General features: G+C 35.8%; 1 long non-coding RNA gene across 7 annotated transcripts in view; it reads left to right on the top strand.

Annotated features, from left to right (window-relative positions):
* The window catches only part of LOC120100090 (uncharacterized), a 28,590-nt gene extending 14,235 nt beyond the window's left edge, over nucleotides 1–14,355 (top strand). For 3 of the 7 annotated variants that reach the window (XR_010058947.1, XR_010058945.1, XR_010058948.1), the window contains 6 exons: nucleotides 1,983–3,511; nucleotides 4,881–4,984; nucleotides 5,934–6,043; nucleotides 8,089–8,275; nucleotides 13,170–13,407; nucleotides 14,168–14,355. This is a non-coding gene — a long non-coding RNA (uncharacterized LOC120100090). The remainder of the gene's footprint in view (nucleotides 1–1,982; nucleotides 3,512–4,880; nucleotides 4,985–5,933; nucleotides 6,044–8,088; nucleotides 8,276–13,169; nucleotides 13,408–14,167) is intronic. The other 4 variants (XR_010058950.1, XR_010058949.1, XR_010058951.1 and 1 more) reach the window with 4 other exon arrangements.
* Nucleotides 14,356–16,998: the final 2,643 nt, after the last annotated feature.

Consider the following 16,998-nt stretch of genomic DNA (forward strand, 5'->3'; position numbering starts at 1 on the left):
TAAATGTATTTTCTTTACCGTAGAATTGAACATGATTCTGGGTCTTTCATTTGGTTTCTCAGAAAAAAATATTATTCCTAAGTATGCTTTTAAAGTTCAACATTTGGTATCTTGTTTATTTCTCTTTAGGATCATCCGTGCAGGTCCTTTGACTTGTCCAAGTCACACATTTTCACTCCTCTGACAAGATAAATTCATTTTCCTAAAGTAATATGATATAAATGTTATATAAATATACAATTCCTTCTTTTTGGTTACTTTAGTTTTCTTCTTTCCACATCTGCAAGTAGCCTTAATTGACAATAGTCTAAAACATCAAAAGTTGAAATTTCTAGCAATAAGACTGCTTACCATATTGAGTTAATTGAAGAATATTTAACAGTGAGTGCCTTATGTCTGCAAGGATGATAATGATTCTATCACCTAGAATTTCCTTATAGTGTGTGCTGCCCCTCATCAAGTTATTTTTGAAATATTATGGTACCAATGGCTTCCTTTGCTGATCTTGGTCATACTCAATTTACTCTTGTTTCATACAGCATATGTAAACAAATAAGATAATATTAAAACTGCATATGACCAAGGGGACATATATTAGAAATGCAGAATTCAAAGTATGTCTTTTTGAAAATCATATGATAGTAAACATAAGTGAGCCTAAATATTCCAGAAGAATAATCAGATATCTTGTAAATTCTTTCAAAAGTAGCAACATACAAGATTAACGCACAAAGTGAGTACTCCTTCTTTGTAAAAATCACAAACTTACTGAAAAGTAAATCAATGAAAACCTGTCATTAACAGTAACTTTTAACAGTATTAAGTTTCTTGGGAAAATTCTATCCAAGAAATAAAAGGCTTTTGTGATTAAAAAAACAAAGCCAAAAACAAAAGAAAAAATGAAAAAGAAATTCAACCCAAAACAAAACAAAATGTCTTATAAATTGAACAGATATCAGATAATGGAAAGATTCCCACATGTTTATGAATCAGTTAGATTTAAACAGTAAAAATTCTAGACCATCCTGTAGTAACATTTTGATTTTATCCTTTGAAAGCTTGATAAAATTTATAACACTCTTGATGTTTTTAGGAGAAATAATATTGTAGAAGTGATTTTTTAAACTTCTTTCCTCCCAGTCTTCTGCCATGTTCCCTTGACCTCACCCATAAAGCCTCACCAACATCACTTCCTAAACATTAACTGAACAAGGCAACACCAATGAACATGGAAAACTAAATGGCACCTGAAACCTAGACAAAGTAATATAGTCAATTGCATCGTAAACACAAGTATGCGATTTTATCTAAAACAAGTGTATTTTGTGGATGCAGGAGAATGATGAAACCTGCTTTCTGACCCAAACTGATAGTCTGTATATTATTGGTGTGAGACAGTTAATGCTTAGAGTTATTAATGAGCAGTATTTATGGGTCTTTGTTATTTTTTTTGTTGACACATACTTTTCCCCCTCTTTTTCGAATGACTACAGGGTTATTTATCATTTCTGTCCTCTTGTGTATATGTACGTTATCTTCAGCCTGCTGTTTGCCTTTTGTAGACCAAGATTGATGATGAGAAATGACTTAGTGGTGCTTAAACTATGTAATGTTTCTCCTCTTCTGTTGATATGAATGATGATTTTGCTCAGTAATAAAGTCTAGGCTAGTATCTGTATTCTTTGAAAACATGGAGAACGTTGATGCAGGCCCACTATATTTTAGAATATCCATTGTAAATTCAGGTATTAGTCTAATGTAGTTAACGTTATGTGTGACTTTGTCTTTTTCATTCATAGCTTTTCGTATTTTTATTTCTATGTTCAGTTAGCCTTTGACTATTATGTGCCTACTTGATGTTTTCTATGCTTCTAGTACTTTAACACATATCTCTTTTTGATTTGGTGTGATAAATGCAAAGGATATACAAGGTTAAAGAGAGTTCAGTTTCAAAAATGATTTCCCTTCTTTCTTATATGCAGAGAAACAGAAAGGCTATATATATACATACCAAGCCACCAGTTTATTCTGATCCAACACCACCAAGAAAAAAATGCTTATTTGGCAAAAATCTTACAAGCATTTATGTCGACAGAAAGCTGCCTGCTCCAAAACTTGTATCATTTTGGCTTTCTATAGCACCTTTCTCCTCAGTAAGCTATTTAATCAAACTGAGGAATGTTCAGATAACCGATCTATGAGAGTAAGATCATTTTAAAACAGAAATAAGTTCTACTGTATTTTGAATAATGTAATTGAAAGAAAAAGAGAAGAAATACCATTCCCATGTTTTGCACTGACTGCATCAAAGATTCAAACCCACCAGTATGTTGGAGAAAATAATTCTATGCAAGTGCCCCACTAATTACCCAACTGTAAAGTCTTGCAGCTTCTTTATGACTCCACATATCTCTAGAATCTCCCTTAATATCATTGCCTCTGAAATTACTCAATACTTAAAAATATCTGTAGGCTTTTCCTTTAAATGATCAATGAATTAGATGAAAACACTGGTTTTTTTATATATATATTGACATCATTTATCCTAGTGGACTATATTTAAATGCCATCTAATATGGCTTAATCTTTTTTAAATGAGTGATTAAACTACTTTGGAAACATATCTTTAGTATCCAACATCTCTTTTAGCACTATAGCTGTGATAGGAATTTATGCTGTTTGTGAAGAAATTTATCCTGTCTGACACATGAGCATTACTGCCAATTTCTTAGGTATTTTAGAGAAGAATTTTCTGGTAACCTTGTTTGTATTCGTGTAATCAATTTAAAGTGGAGTAAACCCATGCATGGTAGTCATGTTTACAGAGTAAATTATGGAAGAATGATAGAAATATGCTTGGTTTTTTAAATGTGAAAGCATCTGTAGACATAGTTGAAATTAAGAAGTCACAGAATAAGGATATAAAAGTCTCAGAAATATGGTGAAAAAATATTTCTTCAAAACACAAAAGTTAGGATTCATAATACATGCCAGGACAAACAGTAAGTAAAATAGTGAGTTGATCTCTGGAAGGGAAATGTCCCAACATTTACTTAAGATGCCAGGCTTGAGAAAGATATTGATAGAAGGAAACACAAAGTAATAGAGGCCTATTCACCACAATGCTTTGGGAAACAGAAGTCCCAACAAAACCATGATGTTACAAATTGGGGAAAAATGGATTAGGGAAGAAAATGTATTTGGAAGCTAAAACAGAAAAAAAGTTCAATGACTACTTTATTCCTCTCAGTTATAGCTGTGCATCCAAAACTGTCCTTGCTTAGGTTCACAATAAAAGACATATTTGTGCTTCAGGTGTGGAGCTCTAATACTACATCCTTATCCCACACAGGATATGTTATCCATAATTTCAGGTAAAGGACGAGAATCAGATCACATATTTGAAATTCTACCTGAAAATTCACATTGGTGCCTCAGAGAGAGGAATGACAGTGAACAACTCATTGAATGGATTAAAGAATTCATGCTTGTAATACCATCTGTCATGAAGGTAAGGAAGGTTTTCACGTCACCAACATTAAGCATCCCTCTAGAGATGCATATGTGCTTTCTGTCCTTAAGATTACATGAGGATGACTGTTTCTAAGAACTATGGACACGTGACCTCTTGATAAGAGGCATGGCAGGTAAAAGTCTGACAAACCCAAAGATTGATCATAAAGACACAGGTGAAGAACTTCTGTTGGAAGTTAACATCCTCATATATCAGATGGGCTTTAGTTGGGCATTATAAATATTCCCACTGATTTCACCTCTGAACATACCCTGTGAATTAATAGCTGAACAAGTTATAATGGTGGTAAAAATATGCTTTATCAAATGAATGTATTAAATAATACTTACCAAAAAAATATCCTTCAAAAATAACAGTTCAAATTGACAAGTCCAACACTCACCTACAATAGGCTATCAATGTTGAATATTACCCTCTGTCTTGTATATACAAGAAGTCGTTTTCCTTCTCAATCAAAAAATAATCCAGCACTTTCACTTTTGCCAGATATTGCCATTCTAATTCCATGACAAATATTCAAGTATTAGCCTAACCTACTTTTAACTTGTCTAACACACTAACACTCCTAACTTGCCAGGGAGCTGCAGTGACTCTAGAGCAATTTTCATTGTTTTTTTTTTAACTTGGTCCATGATCTGATTTCACCTTTCTGAAGTCTGTGAAGCTATGGCCCAGACATAAATAGTAAAAATAATGCTCTGGGATTAACTATGCTTACTAACATTAGGCAAAGGTATTGAATGATCCTTCCTTGGCCTTTGAGCTTGCCAAGTGTGTCTGATTCTCATTGCCAGAAACTTAAGACCTTACTGAAGTTAGCCATGTGTATTCAAAGCCATTTACAGGTACAAGGGCACCTGGGATTCTTCCATTTTTATGGCTTGCTATCCTTAGTACAACATGAAAGTTCATTGTTGTATTTCATGCAAAAGACAGTTTCTGTTCTTCAAACAATCTGATGCTTACAACTAAACTTAAATAGTTGAATATTTATAAATTTTAAGAAAAAGACATGAAACTGTGAGACCTTCTCACATGGAAAATAAGTAAGCTTCACCACTATTCCTGCTGGGTCTGTAAGCAAGGTGTACTTGTATACAACAGCTTTACGCTGTGTGAGCCTAAAGTACAGATTCAACAATTATACAGTCAGGATGAGTTAATTTTGGGTGCTGTCATTTTTTGATAGTGGCCTATTCCAAGAAGAGGACTTTGGTTTTGGTTTGATTGTTTTGGTGGATTTTTAAGCCATCATCGTCGTCATCGTTGTTGTCATCATTTTACATTTTTTTGTTTGTTCAATTTATGTCTTGTACGCTTCCCCCTACCTATTCTCCCCTCACAGGGTCTCTCTCATTCCCTGAGCTGAATTGGGACACTTGGGTTGTCCTTCTACCCAGGCACATCAACTCTCTTCAGGTTTAGCACATCTTCTCCCCCTAAGGCCAGGTAAGGACAGGTTTTCACAGTCAACAGCTTACAGATAGCCCCTGCTCCACATGTTGGGGGACCCACAAGGAGACTAAGCTTTACATTTGCTAGAAATTGTGCAGTAGGTCATGCTGCAGCTTCTGCAGGATTTTTAGATGTTAATTCAGCCTTTGACAGCTCCAAGTGGTGCTGCTTAGTTGATTCTGTAGCTCTTCCTGTGGAGTTCCTATCTCCTCCAGGTCATGGAATCTCTCCCCCATTTCTTCCATACAAGCCCTTGATTGATCCATAAGATCCAATTTTTGGCTGTGGCTCTACATAGCCTGTTTCAGTCAGCAGCTGGGTGGTGCCTCTCAGAGGGCAGTTATGATAGGTTCCTGTCTGGATATTCCACATAGCATCTGGCGTTTTTCAAGGCAGAGAGAGCTTTAGGCTGGGAAGTGGAGTGCAGATCTATAATTGCAAGTCATGGTGTGGACTAGAAGTCAGGAGAGGCAATTTGAACAGACCATAGGTTTGTTTCATTGCTATAGCAACTAGGACACTGCTTCATTGATTCTAGTCTTAGGGAAGAAAACACAAGATCCTGCATATAGGTTCCACATTTGATCCAAGATTCTGGGGAGATAGAAGTTTGGGAGTCTTTTATGTAACATGCTTTCAACCAATGATTCTCAGCCATCCTAATACTGTAACACTAATATATTTCCTTATGGTTTGATAATTACTAACCATTACATCATTTTGCTGCTTTATCACAATTAAAATTTTGCTATTGGTAAGAATTATAAAGAAAAATGGAGAGAATATATGACATGGAAGATATATGATATGTGAACCCCTAATGGATTTTAACTCCCAAGTTGAGAATCACTGGTATAAACTGCTAATTTTAAACAAAAATGCTTTTCATGTTCTTTCTAAAATGTACATTGACCATCACTTTTTTATTTTCATTTAAAAAAAGGACTTCATTGCAAACATTGAAGGAAGTTTACTTACTTCTGACTTACATGAGAATTGACTTAGCGTCCCAGATGAAGGAACTCTGGTTGGAAAAATTAATGCCATCCAAAGGTAATGATACAGAAAGCACTTGGGGAACTGTACCAATATAGAAGCAGTGTTTTTGTAAGGTCATAGGCTTGTGTTTACAGTATTATAAGCTGAAGTGATGTCCCATGCCAAGAGGTTTCCTTAGCACAGACACGTATTGTCACTTTTTAAACATGTTCATTTCTCAAACTAGAGTGTTGAACCATGTCTGTAATCCCACCTGGGTGTCTTCTCCTTTATAACTGTCACAGTTTAGAAGACAGCCTATGCAACACCTTGTGTGCAGGTCAGCGTACAGTATTGGTATAGTTCCTGTGTGAAACAAATTAAAAGAATACCTGTGTGTATAATACCTGTGGATTATTTGCATCCTAGTATTATTACCATGTTACTGTGAATATACCACATGCTAAATATATGTCATTGATTAGAACATGAAGCTATTACTGAATACTTCTTTTTTTTATTTAGAGAATACTTTATTAGTTTTTGTAATCAAACCCACGTAGATAAGACCTTACATATTTAATACAGTGCGTTACCCCTGTACAAATGGAAAAAACTTAAGTTCAACATTTCTAGACCAATATGGCTGTTAATTTCTGTACAGTGCCAACTCAACACAGTAAACGGGGATACTTTTTTCCAAAGTTGACAGCACAGCTAAAGTTTCCAAAAATTCAAATTATATATCTGTATATATATATTTATATTTATATAAAAAGACCAATAATAGCAGTGTGTTATGCATCAACAGCAGCAACAGCTTTTCCAGGTTCTGCAGTCATCTGAACAAAACTGTAGAGACATCCAGCACACTCCATTAAAAAAAAAAGTAAAAAAACAAAACCCCAGAAAACAGCACAGTTCTGTTACTCTTGTGGTACCTGGCACCATTTTTTTTTAAATTAGCTTCTCAATCATCATCTGGAAAGAAAACATTCTGAGCAACATCATTAAAAACAGCTCTGATAAAGCACGGTCACTACTACGTATCATAAAGCAGGTACAAGCTATTTTACATCCACAGAGGTATGATACAGTACTGTCCTACATCTATAATACTAGAGGATAAAATTTAAAAGGCATTATTTGAGACTTGATTCTACTTTTCCAGCAGAGGGCCCAAAGGATGGTGTGTGACACAGCTTTGTAAAGAAACATACTCTAGACAGGATTTCCTTTCACTAGTGGCACAGTTCTAAGGATTCATTCTCTCCATGAATGTCAGCTAAGACCGTTATTAAAAAAATGAAATATCCCTAAAACAAAACCGTATAACTACCAGATTCACATGAAGATGACCTAGAGGAGACAAGCTGGACCTCACCTTACCAACAAGCTATCAAATCTGTTACGTTTAAACAGTGAGACCTCCAAGGAAGGAGATGCGTACTGAATACTTCTTTCTCAGATATAACTACCTCGAACAGTCTAGGTCAGGTATAGCTTTGACTTCTTTGAATCTTTTTTCTGTGCAATACTTCAGAGAATGATTTTATGTGTAACAGGAGCATTGAGCTCCACATGCTACCCATGCGCCATGCATCTCTGTCTTGCTGTAGTGAAGCTTTTATAATCGCATTGTGTAAGGTGACTAGAGTGCTTTCTGCTCTTTATATTCTAGAGTGTCACAAGAATGTTACATGGATTTATACTACATTAGATATTAAATGTGTCTCCACTCCATGTTGCTTGGGAAGATGGATTGATGTTTAATAACACTAGATGTTTTTATACACAGAACACACATGGTTTGCAACAATCTCATTCATTCTAATACCAATATCCCGACACCTTCCTCTGGCTTGTGTAGGAAGCAGTCAAATATCTATTACATAGAAAATCATTCATACTTTTAAAATGTTCCCATGATTTTATACAGTAAAATGATTCGCAGAAAATATTTTATGTAGTACTCTAGCTGTATATTATACTTCTTTTGAATTCTGGTTATACTATGAGTTGGTCTACAAAACATTTGCATGTTTTCTTCATAGTTAGTTTTGTAACTAACATTAGTTTTCAGATGGTCTAAAATAAAACTATCCCTTTTCTTTGTTTAGACTTCTACTGTAGATTCCTCAGGCAAACTTTCTCCTTCTAAAGCATCTCATTTGCGTATTAGTAATAATAAGAGACTCATCCACGAATAATTTAGACACTCACAGGTTATCTATCCGGATAGCTCCTTATGTTTTGTGGGATCAGACTACAAAGGACGCATGGTTTGGGAGTGATGTATCAAGAAAGGTAGGGGATCTGACTTTTGCCTTTGGGAACAAAATTCTCATTGTAATGCAGGAAGTAGGAACACTTTGGAAAGATCATTTCTGTAAAAGGAAACCCTAGGATTCCATTCTTCTAGAGTGGAGTGGAATATATATCGATCTGTTTCGGGAAGAAAGATGGTTAATGTAGTTTAAAATAAGTGAATCATTTCAGTCTTTCTTTTGTTCTTTCTTCATAGATATTGATTTTGGCCAACAGAATGTTTCACATATAATGGTAGTCAAAGAAGACTAGAGTGAAGTTTAAAATAATCCTATTTACCCAGGTTTTGCTTGTTTTTTTTTTCATTCCAGCCCTCTTTTTGGAGTATATAATAGTTGTGTTTCACAGTAATTAGACTTTTATATTATTAAATATTCACATCAAGTGAAATAATGGTCATATAAAAGTACATATCATATATATATATATATGTATATATATATATATTTCATATGAGTGTGTGTGCATATTTGTGTGTGTGTGTATGTAGGTGACAAATTGGTGTATATTATTTTGTATACTTTCAATTACTTTACCACACTAATGTATTCAGGTGCAGTTTTAAGTTCCTCAGGTCTCAAGGACCTCCACATCAAACCAGATACACTCAAACTAATAGAAGAAAAAGTGGGGAAGCATCTCCAACACATGGGCACTGGAGAAAATTTCCTGAACAAAACACCAATGGCTTATGCTCTAAGACCCAGAATCGACAAATGGGATCTCATAAAACTGCAAGCGTGTGTAAGGCAAAGGACACTGTGGTTAGGACAAAATGGCAACCAACAGATTGGGAAAAGATCTTTACCAATCCTACAACAGATAGAAGGCTTATATCCAAAATATACAAAGAATTCAAGAAGTTAGACCGCAAGGAGACAAATAACCCAATTAAAAATGGGGTTCAGAGCTAAACAAAGATTTCACAGCTGAGAAATGCCAAATGGCTGAGAAACACCTAAGGAAATTTCAATTTTTAGTCATAAGGGAAATGCTAATCAAAACAACCCTGAGATTTCACCTCATACCAGTGAGAATGACTAAGATGAAAAACTCAGGTGACAGCAGATGCTGGTGAGGATGTGGAGAAAGAGGAACACTCCTCCATTGTTGGTGGGGTTGCAGACTGGTACAACCATTCTGGAAATCAGTCTGGAGGTTCCTCAGAAAATTGGACATTGAACAACCTGAGGACCCAGCTATATCTCTCTTGGGCATATACCCAAAAGATGCCCCAACGTATAACAAAGACACGTGCTCCACTACGTTCATAGCAGCCTTATTTATAATAGCCAGAAGCTGGAAAGAACCCAGATGCCCTTCAACAGAGGAATGGATACAGAAAATGTACAACATCTACACAATGGAATATTACTCAGCTATCAAAAACAATTACCCTATGAAGTTCATAGGCAAATGGAGGGAACTGGAAAATATCATCCTGTGTGAGGTAACCCAATCACAGAAAAACACACATGGTATGCACTCATTGATAAGTGGCTATTAACCCAAATGCTTGAATTACCCTAGATGCACAGAACACATGAAACTCAAGACCGATGATCAAAATGCGAATGCTTCACTCCTTCTTTAAAAGGGGAACAAGAATACCCTTGACAAGGAATAGGGAGGCAAAGATTAAAACAAAGGCAGAAGGAACACCCATTCAGAGCCTGCCACATATGTGGCCCATACATATACAGCCACCCAATTAGACAAGATGGATGGAGCAAAGAAGTGCAGACCGACAGGAGCCGGATGTAGATCTCTCCTGAGAGACACAGCCAGAATACAGCAAATACATAGGCGAATGCCAGCAGCAAACCACTGAACTGAGAAGGGGACTCCCATTAAAGGAATAAGAGAAAGGACTGGAAGAGCTTGAAGGGGCTCGAGACCCCATATGAACAACAATGCCAACCAACCAGATCTTCCAGGGACTAAGCCACTACCCAAAGACTATACATGGACTGACCCTGGGCTCCAACCTCATAGGCAGCAATGAATAGCCTAGTAAGAGCACCAGTGGTAGGGGAAACCCTTGTTCCTGCTAAGACGGAACCCCCAGTGAAAGTGACTCTTGGGGGAGGACTTTAATGGGGGGAGTATGGAGAGGGGAACACCTTTATTGAAGGGGAGGGGGAGCGGTTAGGAGGATGTTGGCCTGGAAACAGGGAAAGAAAATAACTATCGAAATGTAAATAAGAAATACTCAAGTTAATAAAGAAAAATATTTACTCACTAATTTATTTACTCTATATCCTGATTACAGTCCCTTTCTCCAAATCCCATGTTCATGACCCCTTCTTCCCTCCATTTTCCTTCATCTTAGTAGTGCAGAACTTCCATGAACACCAACTCACTCTCATACATCAATTCACAACAGGAATAAGTGCATCTCCTCCCATTGAAGCTAGACAAAGCAGCCCAGCTAAAAGAAAGCAATCAAGTGGTAGACAACAGAGTCAGAGCTAGCCCGCACACTAATACTTAGTGTACATACCTAAGATAAGCTGCACATCTGCTACATATATGTAGGGGGCCTAGATCCTGCTGCTGGAGCATATGAAGGGGGAGGTCCTGCAGATTCAAAGCTGAAGGATCACAAATGATTTAAAGGCTACAGCAAGATACCAGGATATACAAGGAGAGGCATGTCTGGGGGGCTCCGGCATTGATGGTGTAGCAAAATCCAGAGGGCTTGAAGCAGGCTAGTGACTTATTTCAATGTACATTTGCAAGTAGACCTGTTTGGACACAAGGGTATAATTTGTGACATAGTATAGCACAACACATCTCACAGACTGCATTTTTTAAAAGGATTTTAATTTTTTGTTTGATTTTTAATTTAACTTTAAAACTTTATTTAATTTTAATTTTTGAAGGTTTGCGAGGGGGATTGTTATGAAGAGATAGTTGGAAGGATTGAAAAATAAAATGAGAGTTACTTGTGAGCATGATGATGAATTTAAAGAGATTCAAAAACAGACATATATTTTGAAAAGGATAAAAAGGCAACAAAAGAGTAAAAAATGAAAGAAATCAGGGTACATTTTAACTAGTAGTTTCCAGGGATTAAGTGCACAGGAAGGACAAATTAGTGATGTCACACACATGAATAGTATTCTCACCCAGGACTCAACTTGGCTTGGACTAGAAACCTACCTTTTATAGGTAATTTCTTATTACCAAGCTCCTGGAAACGTAAAATCCAAGCCTGTATCAAAGCGCGTGTCCAAATGAAGGAACAAAATTCATTTTTCACTCTTAATAACTATTAGTGATTCTTCTGTTATGGACAGTTCTTTTCAAATATATTCTTTTGTATGGTCAAGCATGAAGAGAAACAAGCAAAACTATTCTGTACAAGCTGCATATAAAATATGACTATCTTGTGCAGGACTGCTCAAACATAAACTTAGCTGCATGCTGGTAAGAAATATGTGATGAGTAGAGTTGACTTGACCTAAGCCATCATCTCAGAAGAAAAGTAACTTATCAGTGTTGCTCAATTTAGGAAGTGTTATAATTTCTATGATTGCTGTGACAAAACACTGATAAAAAGCAACTTATGGAAGACAGGTTACACTCCATGATATACTTGGAGTTACTAGTTAACTCCTGAGAAATATCAGGGCCTAAACTGAAGCAGGGCAGGAACCTGGATTCAAGAACTGAAGTAGAAGCTGAGTAGGAGTTCTGCCTCTTGCCTTGTACCTCATATCTTTCATTTTCTGACTAATAGCTCAAGGGTGGCACCATCCTGGAGATCTGGGCCCTACAAATTCCAAGGTTAATCAGGACAATATCCCTTAGACTTCTCTATACATTAGGTCAATCTGATGGAGGCATTGTCTCCATTAAACTCCCTTATCTCACCAACTTCTTTTCTCAGGCACATTTGTTTTGCCTTAATAAAACATCAGGATCTAAAACACTAAATAAAGATTGCACATGAGGGAACCCGTGGCTCCAGCTGAATATGTAGCAGAGGATGGCCTTATTTAGCATCACTAGGAGGGAAGCTGCTTAGTCCTAAGGAAGCTTGATGACCCAGGGTTAGAGAATGCTAGGGTGTTGAGGCCAGAGTGTATAGGCGAGGGAGTGAGCACTGTTATAGAGGCAGGGGAAGGAATACAGGGTTTGTGGAGGTGAACTGTGAAGGGGGATAACATTTGAAATATAAATAAATAAAATAATCAATACAAAATAAAACAATATGACCAGGGAAACTTATTCAAGTAAGTGGTTCTTTGGGACTTAGGAATGCTGAGAGAGTATAGCACTCCAATGTCATGACAGAGGAGCATGTCTGCAGAAAGGGAAAAAAAAAAACCAGCAAGCTGAAACCTAATGTCTCTTGTCTTGGGAAGCAAAAAAGTAGCAGAGAAAGTACACTGAAAACAGACACCTATATTTTATAATTCCAAATTATAGGCAATGGCATACTTTCATCAGGAGGGCCAAGGGACTTAAGCCACCAGAAAGTTGTCACAAAGAGGGTATTGCCATGCCTGGAACTAGAATGGCATCCCATTCAAAACATCCCAACAGAAATCCCCAATCCCCCCACCCCCTAAAAATGTCAACGAAAGACAGTCATTAATTAGATTCACTCACAGTGTTTGGGAGCACATCAGGTTTGAAATGTTGCTTTGGTTAAGTAGTTCTTCTATTCTTTGCAGTATGCCTTAAATTTTGACAAGTTTTGGTAAAATGCAGAGAACTTAGAGTCTCCATTTCAGAAACGTCATATCATGCATTCCTATCTGTGGCAACTGTTATTTTCCTCATAGTTTTGGATGTCATTTTTAAATTTCAATTTTGTAAACCATGTGAAATGACAATCTTGTTTTGCCTTGTGTTGTTACAGATGTCCATTATACAAATCATGATCGACAACTATCATCAAATATTTGGAAATGATGATATATTTAATAAACATATTGACAGAAGATCTGAGGATTTAAAGACTTGTGCAGATTCAATAAACTCTTCTGGCAAATCACCTATTATGAAAGAATTCCTAGCTGACCACAACAAGAAAACATGCGATAATAGTGAAAAATTAAAAATTTCATCCGTTGCTCTGCAGGAGAATGGTCCTACAGGTGATCGAAGATTTATTTAGTCATCAAATGAATGGAAGGATGACATCATTCACTTATTTCATAAATTTGTAAATATGAGAGCAGTTTTGGGCACAAAATGATATTAGAGTATGGAAAAACTTTTTAACTACCACTTTAATTAAATTATACTTAAATTTATGCTTATGTATATACAAACCAATATATATGTATATATAATTTATGTGTATACACACAAACAGACAGACACACACACGCACAATACTTGCGTACTATATATACCACATGTAAGTATGACAGACTATTTATTCAGCCTTTGTAAGAATCCCACAATATTGCCTCTCTTCCTATGGTCTTTAAGTCATAGAGGATTCATGCATATGAAATTATTATTTTTGATAAGATCATTTAGAAACAATCCATTAGAGATTCGGCATGTTTAAGTCCTGTACCACTGTCAACATGCTTTTTGATTTTAATGCAAAAATAATAATGTTTGTTTAATTTCCTACGAGAGACAATCTTGCCAAATGCTTAGCATTGGCATAAATATTAAAATGCATAGGATCCATTATAAAACCTATGTGAAGAAAGATAAAGAGGCTAAAACGCACCTGATTAATATGGTAGTACCACTCAAATTCCTATACATTGACAATGGAAGTAATTATTTGTATAGAGTTAAGAAAATATGCTGAAAGATTACTCTTATCTGAAGTGAAGTGAATCTATCATCTGAGAATGTTTGTCTAATAATAACATTTTATGTTTCATTTAACAGGACAGAACAGAACAACTACCACATATAAGTGGTAGAAGATGACTGAAGACATTATAAGGTCATTCTATTTTAATGTTCCCTTCTACCTTCCACTTAATCATAGCAGAACAATTATTACAACATCCTGTTTCAGCATTCATATGCTATCATAATAAATGTTAAAATAAATAAAAGTGTTATTGCTTACACTCCAATGTGCCTTGTTCATGATTCTCCATAGTCTTTGGAAAGTGGCATTTTTCTGTCTCTGCCTCTACAGCCCAGTTATAGTACTTGCTTTCCCACCTCAGTTTCTAAAGTGCAGCCAAAACTAATGACATTAAATAATCCCTCAGAATTGTGCCCAGAATTCTGTGCCATACAAAGTTCTATATTAAATTCCATTACCAATCAAATTTAATCATCACACATGATGACGTTAGAGATTGATCACGGTTGTTAGATTATACAAAATGACCTGAAAAGATCAGTGCTTAAACAACTGAGATACAGGCTTTGTGACATGAATTTGGGTCGGCGAAACATACTTTAGAACACAAACAAAACTGAGTATTGTTGCACAAGCATCTCTAGACCAGAAGCTTCTACCTGGATGAAGGTGGGAGTTGGAGACAGTAGTTAACAGAAGCTTATTGGCCAGATATTCCTGACATGTTGTTCAGCAATGATCAAAAGAGACCTTGTGCGAAAAAAAAAAAAAAAACAAACTGAGAAAGACCAATACTGGATGTTCTTTTCAAATGTAAATAAACATGCTTTACACACACACACGCACTCATACACACATATATTCATCCTTATACATTACATACACTCAGAAATATACAGAAGCATACAGTATATTTGTTTTATTCCTCTGTATGACCTGAGACCTCAGCATGAAATATTCTTTATTCATTGTCTATGTGGAAATGGTCTGTAATACAATATTGAGATATGCAAATCTTAGAGAAAACCTCCAGTAATACAATTGATAATTTCCATATTTACTCTTTCTTGGTCCCTCCTGAACTCCCAACTATAATAAGTTCAAAATGTTCTCATTTATTAGTATTATTATTTTAAATTTTTAAAATATTTTATTAGATATATTTCTTTACTTACATTTCAAAGGTTATCCCCCTCCTGGTTTCCTGTCCATAAGCCCCCATTTCCTCCCCTTCCCCCCACACAGGTATTTCACCAATGCATTATTAACAAATGAATTATAGCACTATAGGCTGACTTTTCTCCCTTCAGTCACTGCAATCTCAAACTCAACAATATTGTTTTATATATGTGTTTATTTATGGATATTTGTATCCTAAAAATATGGATACAACTTGAATCCATTTACCTGTGTTTGTGATTTAGTTTCCATGATGTACAGTGTGTATTAGACAATCCATATGCAGGTCATTTCTGTAAAAATTAACCTTCTGACGGTCATCTTTAGATGCCTATAACTTTTGACACATGAATTTTTTCCACTGTTTTACTAGTGCATTGATATTGCTAACATTGTGTTTTTGCACCCATTTTTATGACAGGCAATTTGAAAACACACTTTCAAGTATGGTGGCTCTTAAAGTATTTGTAATCCCTCTTTTACAATGTTCCCTGAGCTATAGAGATTTTTCGCTATAATGTACTCACAGGTGCTGCGTTTTACACAAAGCACTTTGTGTCCAGTTTTTCCTTTCTGTAGTGGTCTCCATTTTCTGTACAAAGAGGCTTCTTTGATGAGGGGTGATGGCCCCACTTATTGGTAGATATAATACTAATATTTAGAATCCTGTAAGAAGCGTGGCAGATTTAGTAAATTAATGTGATAAAGTTTAAGGTTTATGACATCACTAGTTCCATAAATCTGACTAGATTTCTTGCACCAGCCATGATTTCATTCATTTTGAGAGAAATTCTTCCAATTATTAAAGTATTTCATGTGACTTTTTCCAATATATAGATGCTTTAGGTAGCACTTGGATTTCTGTCAAAGTTGGCAGCTTAAGTGCCTGTTCCTAAATAAATCTTACAGGGATGTCTCAGCAATCAACTGATTGTAGATGGATATGTCTCAGAAGGCTCTATCTATACGTCACTGTTCTAAGGTAGATAAAATAGTAGGAAGGTTGACATGTTAAGGAAGCAAATGATAGTTTTACTCACCTGCAACACATGAAATATGACAATAATAAGATATCAGAATAGGTGCAATAAGTGACACTAACAGCTCAGTTGTAAACAACTGTCCTTTGATTAGACTTAAGTGAATCTTTTTTTACCATAGAACTGAACATAGTTCTGGGTCTTCATTTGCTTTCTCAGAAACCTAAGGACCCTTTTAAAATTCAACATATTATGTCTTATTATTTCTCTTTAGGGTAGTCAGTGCAAGTCCTTTGACTTGTCCAAGTCATACATTTTCACGCCTCTCTGACAAGGTAAATTCATTTTCATAATGTAAAATAAATTAAATATAAATATTTAATTCCTTCATTTTAATTCCTTCATTTTTCTTCTTTCCACACCTGCAATTAGCCTTAATTGACTATAGCCTGAAATATTAAAAGTTGAAATTTGTAGTAATAAGAGAATGCTTACCATACTGAGTTAAATGAAGAATATTTAGCAATCAGTGCCTTATATCTACAAGGATGACAATCATTCTATAACCTAGAATTTCCTTGCAGTGTGTGCTGCCCAACATCTAGTTACTTATCAACTATTACCGAACCAATGACGTGCCGTGCTCGTCTTTGGTCATACTCAATGGACTCTTGTATTGTACCACATTTCTAAACAAGTAGGAAATATTACAATGGAATGAATCGAAGGGGACAAGCCAGAAG

This window comes from Rattus norvegicus, chromosome 1 (assembly GCF_036323735.1).
Source record: "Rattus norvegicus strain BN/NHsdMcwi chromosome 1, GRCr8, whole genome shotgun sequence".
NCBI classification, from domain to species: Eukaryota; Metazoa; Chordata; class Mammalia; order Rodentia; family Muridae; genus Rattus; species Rattus norvegicus.